Here is a 19,581-nt window from a genome sequence, read left to right on the forward strand (position 1 = left end):
TCCTGCCAAGGCAGGCTCAGGCACAGCTCTTCGAGATGACTGCTTGGTGTTTGAATCCAGGCAGTCCCCGAGCCATGCATTCATCTGCCGTGATCCTGCAATGTGGCAGCCACTGTTCTCGATGCTGGCTGGGGGCACAGTGATGAGCAAGGCAGACCTGGCCTCTGCTCCCATGGAGCTTTCATTCTGGTGGGAGAGAGAAGCAGTTCACAGAGAAGTAAATGATAAAGATAATTACAGGTTGTAAGAATGGCCCCAGAGGTGGTTACACGTGCCCGTTTGCAGTGGAGCAGGAGGACCAGAGTTGGAATGCTTCCAAGGCCTGGCTCCTTCTGTGTCCTCGGTACTTTCTGGCGCAGAGGGGTGAGATCAAGGAGACCTCTGAGCTGCGTCTCCCATTCAGTCAGCCTGGGCCAGGCCGGGATCTACAAGTGGAGAAAGCAAAAGCTGAAGGCATGAGCCAGGGGCCGGCTCTCTTGGTCCCTCCACCTGCCCATCTCTGGACTGCCCAAGGTGCACGTCTATCTTTTCTGAACAGTGGTGAGCCAGTTTGCACGTAGGGGTCTAGATTTGTGCATGCCACAGCTCTGTCTAAAGATGAGCTTATATTCTCTCCCTAATTTCCAGCTTTTAATGAGGACCAGCTTCTCATTGTCTCTCCAGTGGGACATTGGGCTGTTTCCTTCAGGCAACTCGTTTTCATTAACTTCACCCTGCTTCCCCATCACCCAGCCACCCCCAGTCCTTCCGCTTGTGCCGGGGTCTGACCTTTGCATGTATTTGGAAGAATTCACTGAGCTGTTGCCCTTTCTGAAACTCTTGATGACCAGCTCTCACAGGATCTTTTCGCCTATCTGCTTGGCTTTTGACTGCCCAGAAAAGCTTGGAGTTGGTCAAATAAAAGTAATTTTCCTGAACTTCCTTGCTGAGTCTTCTTTTATATTATACTTCTCTGTCAGACTAGGACTCAGCCATTCATCCTGCTCTCCGTGTCTCCTCTTTCTGAAAACCAGGACAAAGAGGCCCCTCACCCCCATGGAGACTCAGCCCCCTTCCTCTACAGATATTATGACTGCTTTTCTGACCCTTCTCCTCCCATCTTTCTGCTCAAAGAGCAAAGCCTTTGAAGCTTGCCTCGTACCGGTTTGATGCAGTACAGGAAGACTTGAAGTTATCTGCCTCCTGAAGGGGTCTGGGGACTCACTTGGCTTCCAGAGCTCCCCCCACCCCTCTCCCACCCACAAACTGTGCCGTTTAACCAGAGAACAAGTCATTCATCAGTGATCATTTAACACTCCTACCAGGGCCTGCTTGGGAGGCTCTCTATTACTAAATTCGGTTTTCTTGGGTGGGTGGGTGGGGGAGAGCTTGTTACTATTTTCATTCTTTTGGTGTTGTTACCATTCCTGTAAAAATATATCTACATACGTGCAAGTGTATGTGTGTATGTTTATGTATCTTCTTCTACTTATAACAAAGGCTTTGGAAGGAGTTGACCCTCGGAGGGCCTGGGTTTAAACCATGGGAGTGGTAGTGATCCTTGGGAAATAAATCCTTTTGTTCCAAATAGTTGCCGTCTCACATTTGGTAAAGTTTTGTTTCAGCCTTAATTTCATAGTTTTCCCTAGTTTCTGAGATAACTTTGGTCCACTGTATTCAGCCTCCAGAAAAGAATACAGTCATTGGCTCCACCCCTTAAATTCACAGACTCGGTGAGGAAGGCCTTTCATTGGCTGCCTAGTGCCTATGACTCTGTCCGGCTCATGCAGCTCTTAGACGTCATCCCCACGGAGAGTGCTGTCCAGAGCTTTGGGGACTCAGAGGGACAAGGCACCTGTTACAGTCTTTCCAGCCCAGGCATATCTGCAGACCTCCTTTTCCTTGGCCACAACGTGGTAAAGTGTGTCCGGTTTGCTCTGGAGTAAGCAATTTTATTTTAAAAAGTTTAATCCGAAAGTTGCCCCAAGGTTGTCTGAATGCTGCCCTCTCTCCTCGTGTATTTTGACTGGTTAATATGGTGTCCTGGCCTTGGTCTGACTGGTCACACCTGCTGAGGAGGGATGGAAGAGGTGGTCCTTCCCCCTGTTTTGAGACAGGATGGCCTGGATGAGGCTGCAGGGATGAGGGAGTCATCCATTCACTCAACATCAGTTGAGGGTCTGCTGGTCACCTGGCGTGAAGGGAAGCCACTGGAGCGTTGAGAGCTAGAAAATAATATCTGATCTATGTTTTTTAAGGACTCTTCTGGCTGCCTGTGGACTGAGGTGGGGATGACAAGCGTGGAGAGGGAGATGGGTTAGGAGGCGGTGGTTCTGGTCCAGGGAGCAATGCTGGCTTGGACACTGCTAGTAGGCTTCTGTGTGAGAGTGGCCAGAGCACAGACAGGCCTTCGCTGTCTGCCCTTGCCATTTTCCCCAAGTGTGCAAGCCCTGCCAATCCCCTGTTCCATGACTGATGCTATTCATTCCACCTGGAATGTTCTCATCCCCTGCTTCCCAATCCTGGCCGATCTGCCACTGCCTAGCTGAGTACCTTGGGCAAGTTACCAAATCTCTCTTGAGCCTAATCTCTTCATCTATGAAAGAGTGATCATTGAACCATCCTCATGGGACTGTGAGGATAATACGATACATAGTTGAGTGTGATTATTGCAATAGCCTCCGAAGCAGTCTTCTGCTTCCAACCTTGCCTCCTTACTCTGTGCTGTCTGCCCAGTGATCCTGTGCAGAGGGGGTCAGCTCAGGTCATGCCTCCAGTTCAGAACCCTGTTGGCAGTGGCTTCTTGTCTCACTCAGAGGAAAAGCCCTTCTCCCACAGGGCTTCCCAGTACTTCTCTGACCTCATCTCCCACCCCAGGGCCTGGTGAGGATTTGAGCAGACTGGGTTCTGCATAGCGCACTGTGGTGCGTGTGAGTGGCGCCCTCCTGAGCTGTGCAGTGCACAACTTGTGCGGCTGTCTGCACCGACCCTGCCTGCCCCTCTCTCGCTTCACTCCAGCCACCCTGGAATCCTTGCTGTGCTTCAGACACGCCAGGCGTGCTTCCTGTCCAAGCTCTTTCCACTGGCTGCCCCTCTGCCTCGAATGCTCTTCCCCCAGATATCCGGATGGCTTGTTCATGCAGCTTCTCCAGGTCTTTTCTCTAATGTCACCCGGTTTAAAGTTGTACCACCCAGCCCGCTGCCCCACCCCCACGTTCCCTGTCTCCCTTTCTTGCTTTATTTTTCCTCTTAGCGCTTATTGCCATCTAACATATAATACATTTTACTTATTTATCTGATTTATTGTCTTATCTTCTTTCAGTAGTTCTGAGGGCAGAAACTCATGTTTATTTTGTTCACTGCTCTATCTGGAGTGCCTAAAACAGTGCCTGACAGGTAGGAGGGGTCCGTAATGAATGAGTGGATGAGTTTGCAGTAGAGCAAGCGAAGCGCTCTGTGCAGTGCTCAGCAGACAGTCAGCACCCAGTACATGCTGGCGGCTCTTCTGCTTCTTGTTGTTGTTGATGACCCCTCAGGGACCAGCTCACGTTCCTTCGGCTTTCTCTGAGCCCTTCCCCAGCCCCTTCTCTGTTGAATTGAATCCTGGCTGCCTCTCTTCCTTGCTGTTCTTCCCTCTGTGCCTTCTCTCTCTGGGTGACATTTGTCACGCTGCATTAGAGAGGCTTATCTCACTCCTTTCTGTTTGAGTTTGAATTCCTGCAATGACTGGTGCATTTGGATTTGTGTCTTTGTGCCCTGTGCCCACTGGTTGGCATGTAGTAGGCGCCCAGGAAGTGCTCACTGCAGGCAGCTGTGGTGGGTGGGATGCTCTCGAATCCATCAGGACCCTTACTAGCTGTCCTGGCTCCAGCATCACTGCCTAATGTTTGCACCCCATCCCAAGGGGGATCAAGGGAGAGTTTGACAACCACTTAAATGATGGAATCTGTAATGGTGTATTTAGAGCAGATTTGGGGGAAAAGAGGGCCTCCTGTGCATAGTCCTTTGGATGGCAGTGTCTGGGTGACCTGCTTGTTCCATATTTGAGAGCCTGGCCCTTTGGCTACTTAGGCCACAAAGGGTTGGGGTCATTCAGTGGAGACAATGTGAGCAACACCAGTGTGTTTGGAGGAGGCCTGGGAAAATGAGAGAAAGCTTGAGCTGGCGCTTAGGGACTTTGGGGTAGGGGAGGAGAGCATGGCTTCTGGAGGTGGCATAAGGGACGAGAGGGCCACCCCTGGCCAACCTGGGGAGGGGGGTGGGTGCCTTAAGAGGCCTGATTAGGTAGGTGGTGTGGGCCCCTTGAGGGAGAACCTTACATGCCAGACCGGAAGTTTGGCCTCTTGTATTGGCAGGAGGTGTCTAGAGTGGGGATTCTGTTAGGGGTATGGGTAGGAATCAAAGGGGACAGGAGATGTGGGGAGGAGCTCTGGAGTCTTTTTCTCCTGTCCAGAGATGGAGTTGTCTTGTGGAACCCACAGGTGGCACAGCAGTGCCGGAGGTCATGCCTTTAGGGACCAACATTGACGCCCACAGGGGCGGTGAGCTTCATCTGAACCCACAAAGTACATGAGGCTGAGGGGTTAGAGGCAGGGGTTTGGCATGGACTGGGGTGCAAGAGGGGGCTTTTTCTCTTTGGGGGCAACTGTTGGTGTCCTGGGGTCCCTGGGATCGTCCTGCCCTGCTCTGGTTGGTTCACCTGTTCATAAGCCACTGCATCTCTGTCAGCAGCTGGGTGCCGACACTTTGTGCAGGGCCAGTCTGACTCGTCTGTCAGTCTTGTATCAGGTTGCTCTACGGAAGAGCTTTAAACCCAGAGACTGGCAGACTCAGATTCAAGTGTCAGCTCAGCCCCTAACTCTCTGTGTGGCCTTGGCTAAGATACTTGTTCTCACGGGGGGCTCACTTTCCTTATCTGCCAGGCTATCAGCAAACAAGCTAAATCCCTGTGTTCTAGGCTAGAGCCCCTAAAATCCCTCCTGCCTTGGGGCAGGATTAGCCTCAGAGGCTTAGGAAGGGCTGAGCCCTCCGGTGGGAGCCTGGTGGCAACACTGTGGAAAGGCCAAGGCTTGACTTTAAGCATCTTAGGGGTTTGAAAATTGTTTTCTCACCCAGGGATTGATTCATTCTGCAATGGAAGGGTTCTCTTCTCCATTCCCCTTCCCTGCTTTGGGATGGAATTCTTGAAATGACCTTGGCTTTGGGGCACCTTTCCTATCTCCCGTTCTGTACTCCTAAGCAGGGTCCCTGCCCCATGCCCAGGCTTCTCATTTTCCTACCACCAGCCCCTCTGGCCCTATTTACTGAGATTTTCTCTCAGCTTTCCCCTAATTTTCCTTGCTTCTTACTTCAGACCTGCGACCTAATCTGCCCAGCTGGGGCAACCTTAGTGGCACAAACACATATCCCTACACATTGCATCCCCTTTCTTCTTAAGATGATATCCTCAGCCTTTTTCCACCTGGCTCCCTCGTTTTCAGCATGTTTCTTTAAGATGGCTGCATAACTATCACGGGAATGCCCTCAATAAGAGGTGAGCTTGTTATGGGGCATTTAGATTACTTCTAATTTTTGCTCTTTCAGCTAATGCTGCATTAAGCCATCTTTGTGTATTACAGAATCATTTCATTAGTTTGGCATTTATCTAGCTAATGGCAATGGCCCAAGATTAGATAGAGAATCAGAATTTTTTTTTCCAAGAAGAATGAGGATATATTCAAATTTTACTTTAAATGCTAGGAAGGTCTTTGTCATGTTTTCCATGAATGAAGAAGCAGGCTAACAGTAATGTGAAATTAGATGTAAGTGAAAGGCTGTGTATTTACAAGTAATACATGGCTTGTTTGTTCTTAAGTGTGGAGGTGAGCCCAGTACATTCTCTTAAGGAGTAATCTACCTGCTCAAATTGAGGAATTACATGTCCCTATATCTTTGGCACTTTATTTAGAACAATAACAAAATAAAATAAACAATGATCTCTTCTTAGGGATGTTTTTAAGAAGTAGCCTAAAACAAGAAAAAGTAAATAGGATTACCACAATGAGAAGCCCGTGCACCTCAACGAAGAGCAGCCCTCGCTCGCCACAACTAGAAAAAGCCTGTGCGCAGCAACGGAGACCCAACGCAGCCAAAAATAAATTAATTAATTTGAAAAAGAAAAAAAAAAAAAAAAGTAAATAGGATTTTTGAGGGAAGAAAACACATCTCCCTAAGACAGAGTGAGCCTGTCGGGAAGTACTCTTAGAAGTGGAAGCAGGTTGCAAACTTGCCAAAAGGTTGGCTTTTTGTTGGCCATTAGGAAATGGCTAGAATGAAACTGAGAAACAGATATGACTGACTTGGTCCCCTGTGTTCTTTTTGTTTGTCTGTTTTTGGCTGCGTTGGGTCTTCGTTGTTGCACGTGGGCTTTCTCTAGTTGCGGCGAGCTGGGGCTACTCTTTGTTGCAGTGCGCAGTCTTCTCATTGTGGTGGCTTCTCTTGTTGTGGAGCACGAGCTCTAGGCATGCGGGCCTCAGTAGTTGTGGCTCGTGGGCTCTAGAGCACAGGCTCAGTAGTTGTGGCGCACGGGCTTAGTTGCTCCGCGGCATGTGGGATCTTCCCGGACCAGGGCTCGAACCCGTGTCCCCTGCATTGGCAGGCGGATTCTTAACCACTGCGCCACCAGGGAAGTCCCCCCTGTATTCTTTTTAACCTGAAATCTGTGTTGGCTTTGGGGTGATGGGGGAGGCTTCCCCTGTCCTGCTGATCTGTTGTTTTAGTCTCTGTAGATTGTTATGTAGACCCAGGCTCTAGGCTTTGCATTTCAGCTTAACCCAGCAAATGTTGACTGAGTCTTTACAGTGTATAAGGTTACAGGGGATAAAAATTTGGGAAGAAATAACCCAATGCATCACTGTTTCTGAGGAGTTCATGAACTGGGAGTGGGAATGTAAGACACGCCTAAAATTAATGATTATTCAAGGGAGATTAAGAAGAGGGCCCTGGGAGAAGTCAGCCCCACCCTGTTAGAGAAGGGAGGTATTCCATCTCATTGGACAACTGGGGTGTTAAAAGAGTGGTTGCTTTTGTCAGCACCTTAAGGACTGGCTGAGATAGACATTCCCAGCAAAAGTGAAAGGCCTGAGTAGAGGAAGTGGAGGTGCAAGGACATGGTGTATGTTTGGGGTTTGGCTGAAACAGTGGGCTCATGTAATAGTGGTCATAGCTAGCACATTATGGAGTGTATCAGGTGCGAGGCATGGTTCTAAGACCTTTATCTATATTAGCTCATTTTATCCCTGCAGTGACCCAAGTGAGGTCTTTTATAATTGTCTCCATTTTACAGTTGAAGAAATAGACATAAAACAATTTATTATCTGTCCAAGACCATAGTGCTGTACAGTTAAGATCAAACCCAGTTGGTCTGGCTCCAGAATATCTGCTTCTAACCACCAAGCTGTCCTGCCTCCAATATAGGGCAAGAACAGGCACTAGAACCAGAAAGGTGGGTAGACATCATATCGTAGAGGCTTGGGGTACCAATGTTTAGAGGTGCAGAGGTGGGAGAGGGGCCAGCGACGGAGATGAGAGGGATCGCAGTGGTGGGTATGGGGGAGTTTGGTGAGAGCTGTGGGGGGCCACAGGAAGAAGGAGTTTCAAAAAGGGGGTTTGTCAACAAGGCCCAGCACTGCAGAGAGTTCCAGGAGGTGAGATCTGAGAGCAGGTCTGAGCCAGCGAAAGCTGAGAGGGCCTGGGAGAGGGGGCGGTCAGGCTGCAGACACGAAGGGCTGCAGCCTGGGCTCTCCTGACTGTGCGGTGCTGCTCACTCCAGGATGCTCTGTATTTTGAAGATGGTAAAGCAGGTGCAGACATTGGGTATGATTGTCTGTGTCCTCTTGTCAGTAGAAGGACAAGAGCATGACAGAGAAGGGCAGGTGAGAGCTGGCACCGCTAATTTGGCAAACTCAGTGGCTTTTCTGCAGCCTAATGATTTCTGAAAGCTATTTGCTATGCTCAGGCACAAGTGTGACTGCCTCATCTGAATGCTGTAGCGATCACTGTTTTTCCTGGAAAATTGGGCCCATGTAGGCTCTGTGTGTGGTTTATTTGAGTTCCATTTTTATAGCCTTATTACCTTGTCCTCATGATGCAAGAGGCCTCTCTTTTCTGGAGCTTTGCTGTGAAAATTGTTTCTTAAAAGGCACAAAGTTATCTCTCACCATTGGGGTGGCGCTCTCTCCAGAACAGTGCTTTTCTGCAGACTTCTCATCACCCCTGACACCAGTTGTCATGTTTTTCTGATCGTTTGCAATTTACCGAGAACTTTTAGGCAGCTCTTGAATTTCACTACCTAGGTGTTTGCCACGATTTCTTTCTCCTAGAAGAGTTTGCGCATGTAAATAATCCATTCAGTTTCTTCCTCTCTGATAGGTGGCCCTACCAGTGACTTTGTGAGCACCTGACACCCAGTCTTGTCCCCTGGCCTTGAGTTGACAATGCTGGTAATTAGCATGTATGGAGCCTGAGCTGTTTCCAGGCACTATACTAAAAGATTTATGTTCATGATCTTAATTATTCCCAGTCCCTATAAAGAAGGTACTGTTCCCCCCATTTTACAGTTGAAGGAAATGAGCCTTACAGAGGGAGAGGGAGAGTAACTTGCCCCAGGTCACACAGGTAGTAAATGGCAGAGTGGGCCTCCACCCAGGCCTTTCTGACCTTGGAGCCCATGTAGTCCATTCATTCATTCATTTATTCATTCATTCAACAACACATGATTGTCTACAACATTCCAAGCACTGTTCTAGACCCAGGGGAATACAACAAAAAAAAGCAAAAATTTCTGCCTTCAGCTTACATTCAAATTTGGGGAGGTAGAGAAAAAAATAATAAATAAAATATACAGTACGCTATATGGTAATAAGGACTATGGAGAAAAAGAAAGCAAGGCAGTCAGCTAAGAAGCGTTGGGAGCATTTTAAATAGAGCAATCAAAGAAGGCCTCATTGAGAAGGAGACCAAATTGTTAGGTTGAATAGCAAACAGCCCCCCAAATCTCAGCGTATCAACCCAAGAAAACTTTTATTTCTCATATAGAGAAGTTCCAATGTGGCTGCTCCTGGTGAAGCAGGCATCCTTCCTGGTGGTTCTTGAGGGACCCACACTTCTACTATCTTGTGGCTCTGCCCTCTTCAACGCCCTCAGATTCCTTTCCATTCAGCTGGAGGGTGAGGAAAAAGAGAGAGGACTTTGTGGGGAGGTTATTATGGGCCAGTCTGGAAGAAGCATGCATCCCTCCCACCCAGAACTCAGTCACATGTGTACTCTTAACTGCAAGGAGGGCTGGGAAATGTAGTCCAGCCATGTGCTCACAAGGTAAAAAAAAAAAAGGGTTTTGGTGAACTCACAGTATAGTGGTGAATGAGGTGAAGAAGTGAGTCGTGGGTTTAACTGGGATAGAGCATTAGGCATGGGAACAACAAGTAAAGGTAGCTGAGGTGGCTGCAGTGGAGTGAGGAGAAGATGAGGACCTGGTGGAAAGTGGAGGCAGGAAGTGAAGGGGGCCAGGCCATTAAGGTCATTGTCAGGACTTGGTTGCATTGTGAGTGACTGATCTGAGTTGCATCATGAAAGACTCACTCTGACTACTGTGTTGAGGGAGGACTCAGGGAGAGAAGTCGAGTCTGTTGCCGTTCATTATCCGGTGAGTGGTGAGAGCAGCCAGGTCCCGAGTGGTGGTGATGGTGGAGATGCGGAGAAGTGGTTGGATTTGAGATCTATTCTGAAAGTGGAACAACAGGTTTTGCTGCGGGATTGGTGGCGGGGTGTGACAGAAAGAAAGGAATCGGGATAGTTCTGAGATTTTTGGCTTTTGCTTAATGGCTATTAGACTCACTTTCTACCCGCAGAAGTAAAAAGAGGGGGAAAGTTTTTGAAAAAAGATATCTGGATGCCTTCTGGGCCTTGATGTATCTTGCATAGCCTCTTCTCCTCCACAGTACTTTCTTTAGCACAGATGGGCAGTTCTTTTCCACAACTGAGCTTTCAGACAGAGGGAGGACATCTGTAGCTCCTCCCAGCACAGAGCCTGGATGGAACAACTTTGGCAGTGGTCTCACATCATTGCCTGGGATCTTTGGAATGAGGCTTGGGGCCCCTTGGACTGATGTGGAGGGGGCCCAGTGTCCCCCTGGGTAACCAAGAGATACCTGCAGAGGCCTCTTCCAATCCATGCTGTGTGTAATGTAAGAATATAAGTGTGTTTGGGAGTGGAAGCGGAAGCAGTTTTCCTGGTTCTTCCTTGGCAATCATGACCCGCCAAGGCAGAAATGAGAGATGGAATTTTTTTAGTAGATGGTGGTCCCATTAGGAGCATAAGTGGAAGAAAGTCTATCTTAAACAGAGCAGGGTATGAGCTGTGGCAACAAATATTGCATGCCTGCTAGGTGCTGGGCACTGGCTGGGTATTTTGGTTTCATTGGAGAGGGAAACAAATACACTGTTCCTGCCCTCCTGGCAGAGTAGACCCATGTGGCTAGATCGTACAGTGATTTGCTGGAAGAAATTATATTTACACCTGAGTGTTTCTTTCATTTTCTTTTTCTTTTTTTTTAGTGATTGTGAATGGTACTGTATTTTTAATTTCAGTGTCCACATGTTCATTGCTAGTATACAGAAAAACAGTTGATTTTTTATTTTGTATCCTGCGTCCTAGATAAACTCACTAATTAGTTGTAGGCTTTTTTTTTTTTTTTGTATATTCCACAGGATTTTCTATCTAGGCAATCACATAATCTACAAATGTAGATGATTTCTTCCTTTCCAGTCTGTTTGTTTTATTTCCTTTTGTTGCCTCTTGTGCTGGCTCTTTGCCGAGTAAGAGTGGTAAGAGTGGGCAGCATTACCTGTTCCTAATCTTGGGGGGCAGCATTCAGTCTTTTACCATTAAGTGTACGGTTAGCTGTAGATATTTTTTTGCACATGTCATTTGCACTTCGTTGTATGGGTGTGGGTGGGACCATGGGGTTTTCTGTGGTGTTTGGCTGATATAGGGCAGTTATTATCTAAAAGTTGTCTGTCTTGCTCGAGGCAACAAGCTTTTGTTGGAGCCTTTTTTGTCTGTGCTTGTTGGCATCTCCAGGTTCTTCCATTCCAAGTGAGGCAAAAAGAAAATGCAGGCCACTCACCATGGTGTCCTTCCTCCAGGCCTGAGGCCCCTCACTGGTCTGCCTTCTTCACTCTGCCTTTCAGAGTCCTCTCTTGTTTGTTTTACATATCACGTGCAGGGGTTTTTGTTGTGCACAGCAGGTGGAAGAGGGAAAGGTGTGTCTACTGCCTCCTCCTGGAAGTGGAAGTGGTTGGGAGAAATTAGAGGATTGGGTTGAAGCCAGTGTGTGAAGGGCCTTCACACCAGGGGTTTGACTCTGTAGGTGGCAGGAGGGATGTTGGAGGTTCAACTCTGCAGCAGTGTGGAGGGAGCGGGAGGGGGAGTGGCAAGAGAGACCCGGAGGCTGGTGCCTGGGCCCAGGGAGGTGAGGATGCGTTTCTGGACTGCGACAGCAGACGTGGGGCAGAAAGGAAGAAGGGAGAGTCCATTGCGGGCCACGAGGAAGTCCGAGGACCAGGTGAGTCTGAGGTTTCTAGCTTGGGCAACTAGCTAGGAGATTGGGGAGCTAGGGGAGTGGTGTAAGTGTAACAGAGTAGGTATATTCTAGGCCTTTCAGAGCATGACTGGAAGATTGGACTAACTGTGCTTCCCTTCAGGGCCGGCTCCGCAGAGTAAGCCTGGCTGCTGTGTAAAACCCAAGGAGCACACGTTCTGGGCAGAGAAAACATTGTGGGGAAAGGCACAGATACAGGAAACGTCATGGTGGGCCTGTTGGGACTCCAGCTAGCTGAGGCATAAGTGGGTAGTTACTGGTTCCAGAACTGGGAAGGGTGCTTAGGAGTTCACAGAAGCAAGGGGTTCTGGAATGGGAGTTGATGCTGCTGGTGGTCCATCTGGCGCCTTCCATTCTTTGTGTGTTGACATCAATCTTTCCTACTGCACCCAGGCCACCCTCCCTCGGGGGCACCACTGCTGACAGCCCCCACTTAGCAATTCCAGTGAAGGGAGAACCCCTTTCTCTGCATCCATATATTAATCCTAGAGAAAGGCTATGGTTGGCCCAGCTTGGGTGATGTACTTGTCCTTTTTGACCTATCACTGTTGCAGGCAGTAGACTACTCTAATCTGAGCTGGATGGTTTACCCACCCCCATTAGATCAAGCCAGGCCTTTTTTTTTTTTTTTTTGGCCACACTGCACGGCTTGCAGGATCTCAGTTCCCCGACCAGGGATTGAACCTGGGCCATGGCAGTGAAAGCTCAGAATCCTAACCTCTAGGCCACCAGGGGACTCCCAAGCAAGGACTTTTAAGGAAGAAGGCAGAAGAAAAGCATCTACAGAAGATAGAAAAGAATATTTACTATGGTTCACTGTATAATATCTTTTGAAGAATTTATAGTATGGCAATGTAGGAACTCTTTGGAGAGTTTTAAAGCAGGGGACTTGATCAAATTTAGGTTTTCTTAAAATTATCACTGTGTAAAGTTGTAGTTGGAAATAAGTAAATGAGTAGAGCTGGGGACACTGGTAGAGAGGCTGCTGCTGTAGTTCTGGGGAGAACAGATGAGACCTGAGCTAATTCAAGTCCTTGGATTCTTACTTCATTTGGACTTCACCCTCCAGCCACAGCATCAGGGGGGTTGAGGAGGGGGACAGAGTCTGGAGACAATTAGCCAAATAGGGCGTGGTGACCAGCTGGAGGGTGCGGGGTGGGGGGGGGGAAGACTCACCACCAGCACCAACTGTTCCCTGAGAGGCTAGCTTTCCCTTTGGAAACTAGTTGTTAAGTGGTGGCAGACTCGACATATCTTTCTTATTGCTTCTTAAGAAATGTGGGTGTTACTGGCTTCTTGTGGTGTCCTAACTGGAAAAGGAAGCTGATTGATTCTACTTTTCTCCCTTTAAAAAGTTTCCTTTCTTTAAGGAATCAGATAATAGGAGGTGTGTCAGGACTGCCAGTCGAGAAATAGATGGTTGGGAGGAGGACGCAGGCCTGAAGGCCCTGCCTCCCCCATCGCTGCCCCGGGGCCTGCAGGTCTGCTCTGGAAACATTTATCCCTTTGGCATTGTCCTTGCTGGGAAGGCTTGCAAGAATTTTAAGCAAAGAAATGACATAATCTGACTTATGCTGTAACAGATTCCCTCCTGTATTGAGAATAGGCTATGGGTGGAAGTGGGAGTGACACCAAAAATAGAAGCAGGGAAAGCAAGGACACCAATTAGGAGGCTATTGCAATAATCTAGGATGGTAATGGTGGAGGAGGTGAGAAATGGTCACATTCTGAATATATTTTGAAGGTAAAAACCAGAGGATTGGATAGAGGGTAAGAGAGAAAGAGACGAGACAAGACGAGAATGACTGCAAATCTTTGGCCTGGGCAACTGGAAGACCATGGCCTTAAACTGAGATGGGTAAGATTCTGGGAGGAGCAGGTCTGGGGGAAGATCAGGGGTCTGTGTGAGACGTGTCAAGTTTGAGACATGGAACACATCTCACACAGACCTCCTGTCCACTTGACATCTTACCTGAAACAGGCAGTAGGATATATTAGCCAGGAGTCCAGAGGTGAGGTCCGCACTTGGAGAGAAATCTGGGCATCCTCAGCTTGTAGGTGATATGACACTAGGTGAGATCACCCAGGGGGCGATTGAAGGAATACAGAGAAGAGAGGAGAACTAGGACCGAGCCCTGGGGCACTCTTACATTAAGAGGTGGGGAGATGAGGAAGAACCAGCAAAGGGAAAGAACAGCCAGTGAGGTAGACGGAAAACCCAGAGTGCTCGCCTGGAAGCCAAGTGAAGAGAGTAGTCAAACGAGGGCATGATTCACTGGTAGCAAAAGCTGTAAGAGGAGGACTCAGACTTGCCCACTGGATCTAACAACATGGAGGAGAAGCTAAATGCATGCTTTTGGACCCAAGCTTAGCCTTTCAAATAAGTCATAGTTCCCGCCTTGAAGGAGAATACAAGTGTGCAAAAAAAAGGGTCATTTAAGATTGATTGAAACAAGTCTGAGAAAGATGTAAAGATAGTATCGTGGGAGCCCAGCAGAAAGAGACAGTACTTCTGGCTTTTGTGGAGAGGGTTGAGGTCAGATTAATTCATGTCTTCGTTCGTTCGACGATTCATTCATTCATTCCACAAAAACTTTTTGAGTGCCATGGACTGAGAGGAAGGGAGAAGGTAGAGTTGTTTAAGGGGTATAAAGTTTCAGTTTTGCAGATGAAAAAAAAGTTCTGGAGATGAATGGTAGTAGTTGCACAACAATGTGAATGTATGTAATACCACTGAACTGCACACTTAAAAATGGCTAAGCTTGTAAATTTTGTTATGTGTGTTTTACCACCACATACGCACACACACACAAAGTCAGAAAGGAAAGAAAATCTTATTGAGCCCCACCATGACCTTGGTCTGGAATATGATGTTGAAATGGAAGTCATTTCAGTAGGAGATAATGTGGAGAGAAGGGGAGGAAGACATCCAGCTGGAAGGAATGCTGAGAGAAGGGTCTGGCCACCAGTCCTATCTGTCTAGATTGAAGCGTCCACTGGGGGAGATCACAGGAGCTGAGGCTGCAGACTCAGGCTGAGCCAGTTGGTGCAGGCCTGGCAGCCTGGCTGTGGAGTTGGGCTTGCCTTCTTAGGTTCTGGGAGCCTCTAAAGGTTTCTGCCCAGGGGAGTGTCATTCCAGAGATGTGCATTTGGAAGCTTAATCTCATTAATCCTTCCTGTTAAACCCGTTGCCTATTAAAAGCAGTGGGATTGAAGCATGGATTTCTCTGATGAAAATTGTGGCCTAGTAGAATTTTAGATGCCTGGGCATGTGTTCATGAATTGAGTAGGTTATTTTTCTACCCATTTTACAAAATTTATTGAGGATTGTCTAAATGCCCGTAGTATTCTAGGCACTGGAGGGAAGGGAAGGGGTGAATTTCTCAGATCGCTTCTCTTGATAAGCCTACAGTCTAGGAACCCTCATTCCCAAATAAGAAATTATGCTACATTGTACCACATGTTACCATAAGTGTCTCACCAGGGTTCCATGGGAGCCAAGAGGAGGGTGCCTGGCCTGCCTGGGACACTGGGATGGCTTCCAGGGAAAGGCTGTCCAGTGGATTTGAAGGATGAGCAGTATTTTCTAGGCAGAGAAACAGAGATGGACATCCTGGGAGGACAGTAAATCAAAACTTATTGGGGTTGTAAATTTAAAGAAAACATGTAAATATTCTCTTTTACAGTTAAACTCTTATTTCATTGGCTTTTAGGTGGTGCTGGCTAGAGTGCATGCTTTTGGACCCAAGCTTAACTTTTCAAATGTGGAATGCTAGGCCTTCATTGGTAAGTTTGTTTGATGCCTTCTTACCGAATTATGCTGTCAAGGATTGGTATTTGGAATGAAGGGCAAGGTGGTTATCATTGGTACTGCTCTGTGAAGGGTACCAAGCCTGGACCCTAGAGAAGCCTACAGTATAGGTGGAAAAGATCCACAGGAGAAGTGGATCCCACTGTAGGTTTCTGCGGTAGATGCAGAGAGAGAAGCCAGAGGAGAAACACCCAGGGGTGCAGGGGATGGACGCAGCTGGCCTCACAGAGAGGTGCAGCTTTGGCTGTGTTTTGAAGGATGGACAAGTCCGGGGGGCAGTGAAATAAGCTTTTCAGGCTTGAGAAGGTGGGAGTAAGATGTAAAGAAAGTGGGCTCAGCAGAAGACCCACAGGAACAGAAACTTCATCCAAAGGAGTGGTGGTGAGTAAGAACTTCTGCAGGATCTGCTGGTGGTTGATTATTCTATTCTAGACCAGGGTCAGCAAACTTTTTCTGTAAAGGATCAGATGGTAAATATTTTTGGCTTCCTAGGCCATATGGTCTCTGTCATAGCTACTCAACTCTGCCATTATAGTGGGAAAGCAGCCATAGATAATATGTATATGACGGTGTGGCCATGTTCCAAAAAAGCTTTATTTACAGAAACAGGTCGTGGGCCGGATTTGGCCTGTGGGCTATAGTTTGCCCACTCCTTTTCTAGACCCTGAATGCTGGGCTAAGGCACTTGGACTTTGTCCTGAAGGCAGTGGGAAGCCATTGAAGTTATTTGGGGCAAAGAAGTGAAATGGCCGAAGTAACATGTTAGGAGCATTCATCTGACAGCTGGACAGGAAGCATGGGTCCTGTTCCAAGGCAGCAGCAGCAGCAATCCAGGTGTGAGGTCATGTGGTTAACTGTGCTCAAAATGGAGAAAAGGTCCAATAGGAGAGATATTGCAAAGGAAGAATGGTAGGATTTATGGTCTTCTTAGACTTTAAAGACAGGAGCCAAAGAAGATGAAAGTTTAAACTTGATAGTTCACAATGGTAACATTGACAGAAATGTGGCTGTTGGGGATGGAGAAGGGTAGTTGACGCGTCCAGTTTTTGATACACTGAATTTGAGATGGTACTGATTCATCCACAGGATATGTCTAGTAGGCAATTAGAAATGCAGGGCTGGGGACTTCCCAGGCAGTCCAGTGGTTAAGACTTCACCTTCCAATGCAGGGGGTGCGGGTTCGATCCCTGCTCGAGGAGCTAAGATCCCACATGCCTTGTGGCCAAAAAACCAAAACATAAAACAGAAGCCAGGTTGCACAGGGTCCATCATAAATGACGGATAAAGAATCAGATACATTAGTAAAAGTGACCACTTATGGAGAGTTTGGATGGTGAAAGAACGGAGACACAAAGATTTCAGCATCTGCATGCCAAAATAACCTTTTCTTTAGCTTTGAGGCAAGCAAAGCATGCCATGACCGGTTCTCTTGTCCTTCTCTGGAGCCAAGTGTGTTTGGGAGTTTGTGTGTACCTTGGGCTTGTGATTGTGTTCTTATGCTTTCTTTGAGGTGTGGTGTTCTGAGCTCTGTCATAACTTGCACCAACGGAATCCAGCGCATGTTTGGACCCTTGCCATGAGACAAGATGTGATCTGTTGGGGAAATAGTTGCATTTGCCTGAATTGGAGGAGAAAATAGGGTAGAGCAAGAAACGGAAATGAAACTCCTTACTGCAGAGTCTGCCCAAGTATGGGAATTTGCGATAATTCCTCAAGTCACTCAACTAGATAGCAATTTATGTTCTGAGCATTTCAAGCGTATGTTCTTTGGTTTGAATTCTGAGTAGTCTTTGGCTCGGTTTTTGCAAATATAGCAGTTAGAGATGGAGTCATAAAAGCAACAGGTGGAACTGGTTTGGAGCCTCCGTTTAGTGAAGTCTCACTATGTCCCAGGCATAGTGCTGAGTACTCTGTAGGTATCATTTTATTTCATCTTTGCAACAACCTGTGAAAGAGGAATTAGTGTTCCCACTTCAGCAATAAGGAAATTAAATCACAAGAGGTTGCCTGAGGTTACAAGGGATTTGAACCCAGACCTATCTGACCCCTTAGTTTATGCCACTTTCTGTTTTCTCCCACCTGAGTCTGGAATTTCTCCTCTAACTTACATAGAAGGACTAGAGACAGAATGAGTTCTTAAGGTTAAATATTCAGAGCCTATGGTGGGTATTTCTGCTTCTTAGGAGTCTATTAAAAGTGTGGAAGAAGTATGGGATCCCTGGGGGAGACTAAGGCCAAACTTCAAACACTGTTTCCCCTGCTGAAATTTTCATTTAGTTGGAGAAGGTGGCAGCCTTGGGCTTGGAAAGGAAATCTAACTAGAAGGCATGACAGGCAGATTCCAGTCCTAGCTCTAAGGCAGTTATAATCTACTTTTTGTTTAAATACTTGCATCTCTCTCTGCTCACCTCCAACTTCAAGGTCCGAGGGCAGGGTCCTGCGTTGACTTGTTTCCCACCGTACCCCCAGCATCCAGCCTGGTGTCAGGCGTGTAGCATGTGCTGATTGAATATTCGTTGTTTCTAGTGAGCCAGGCAACTTGGGACAAGGAGCTTCACCTCTCTGTGCCAGGCACTGCCGTCGGCACTGCAGTTTTGGAGGTGACACAGGACAGGTTCTGTCCTCATGAGGCAGACAAGCTAGCAGGGGAGACAGACAGAATAGACAGGTGAGATGTGCAGTCTGAGGTCAGGCAGGCAGGATAATCCTCTGAAAAAAGTCATAATAATGCACTTCGGGGTGACTGCAGATATGTCGTCTAAGCTGTCCGCTCTGTTTTAATTCTTTCGCTTGGCTGTAGTGGCTAACACCCAGCTAACTGCTCCCCGCAGCGAGAGCTCCCTCCTGGGGCCAGAGCAGCCTCCTGCCTCAGGCAGGGCTGAGCGCTCCCCTCCCGGCCCCTCTCCTCTGCTCACCCTCCTGTCTGGCCTGCCATCCCCTGGTTCTCCTCCAACTCCGTAGACCTCGACTCCGCAGCCTGCTGTGCCGGTTCTCTTTTCTCTGTCTTTAGCTTAATAAGGTTTTGCTTGATCCCTTTCTGGTCAGTCCCAGTATTCTTCCCCGGTGAGCTCGTCCACTGTTCACCTCTCTCCTGAAGTCACCCAGATCTGCATATCCAGCCCAGAACTTCTGCCCAGCCCTCCTTCCTAGCTCCTATCCTGTGGGCACCTCCAACTCAGCCCTCGCCTGGTACCCAGTGTGTCTGTCTCCCTGTGGTGCCTGCCTGGGGTGGGACTACACCCCCTCAGTCATGTCGACTGCAGGAGTCACCCTTGGCTTTGTCCTTTCCCTCAACTGTCGTCTTCCATTGGTTACCTTTTCTGGAAGAGCCCATCTTCCGATTTGTCACTCCCTGCCCACCCCTTCGTTTAGGACTCCTCATTTGGATTGTTTCAACGGCCTCTTCGTTGGTCTCCCTGGGCACACTTTTGTCCTCCTTCAGTCCACCTCCACTTCCTAGCAGCATGATGTTTCTAACTCACGCATCTATCATGGCTTTCTCCTGCTTAACTTCTCCAGGGGCTCCTCATTGCTTATAGAATAGAACTTAAACCCCCTCAGCGGGCCTGCAGTCTTTTCATAACTGGCCTTTGGCCACCTTCCCTATTTCACTTTTTCCCTAACCCGTATTCTCACCTCACTCAGCCCGGCCTCTCAACAGCCATCACCTCTTGGTGCCTTTGCCAGAACTGGGCCCTTTCCTGGGAATGACCCACCCCCTGCTCCCCATTTCGCTAACTCAGGTCAGGTTTCTGCTTTTCTGGACACCTTCCTTCCCCACCCTGCACTTCTCTGTGACCTGGAGATGACCTTCCTCCTGGCTTCCAGAACACCCTGCATTACTCTCTCTCCCAAAACATTTATTGGCGTAACTGTTGATTTACTATCCGTTATGCTCAGTAAACTGAGCTCCTTAAGGGTGGGGAACACACACCCACCCACACACACACAATCTCTGGGTTCTCGGTGCCAGCACTATGTACCTGGTTCAGGAAGTGTTTGTTGAAAGAGTGAGGATGCGAAGTCTGTTTGTGCAGCCAAACAACAGAGTTTCTAACGTGATCAAATGTATTTGAAACTGGAGGTTCATTGGCTATTGAGTTGGGTGGGGCCTCCTTGCTTCTCAGTTTTGATGGCAGGATAGGTTGTCGT

The 19,581-nt window shown here is 48.0% G+C and overlaps 1 protein-coding gene across 5 annotated transcripts in view; it reads left to right on the forward strand.

Annotated features, from left to right (window-relative positions):
* Window positions 1-19,581, forward strand: part of BMAL1 (basic helix-loop-helix ARNT like 1) — a 104,224-nt gene that overhangs the window by 15,943 nt on the left and 68,700 nt on the right. For 3 of the 5 annotated variants that reach the window (XM_068554836.1, XM_068554840.1, XM_068554837.1), the window contains exon 2: window positions 15,332-15,404. The exons of 1 other annotated variant lie outside the window; for it this stretch is intronic. The gene's annotated coding sequence lies outside the window, so the exon portion shown is untranslated. Of the gene's footprint in view, window positions 1-11,514; window positions 11,583-15,331; window positions 15,405-19,581 lie in introns of those variants that run through there. One more of the 5 variants, XM_068554838.1, reaches the window with a different exon arrangement.

This window comes from Eschrichtius robustus, chromosome 11, assembly GCF_028021215.1.
Source record: "Eschrichtius robustus isolate mEscRob2 chromosome 11, mEscRob2.pri, whole genome shotgun sequence".
Classification (NCBI taxonomy): domain Eukaryota; kingdom Metazoa; phylum Chordata; class Mammalia; order Artiodactyla; family Eschrichtiidae; genus Eschrichtius; species Eschrichtius robustus.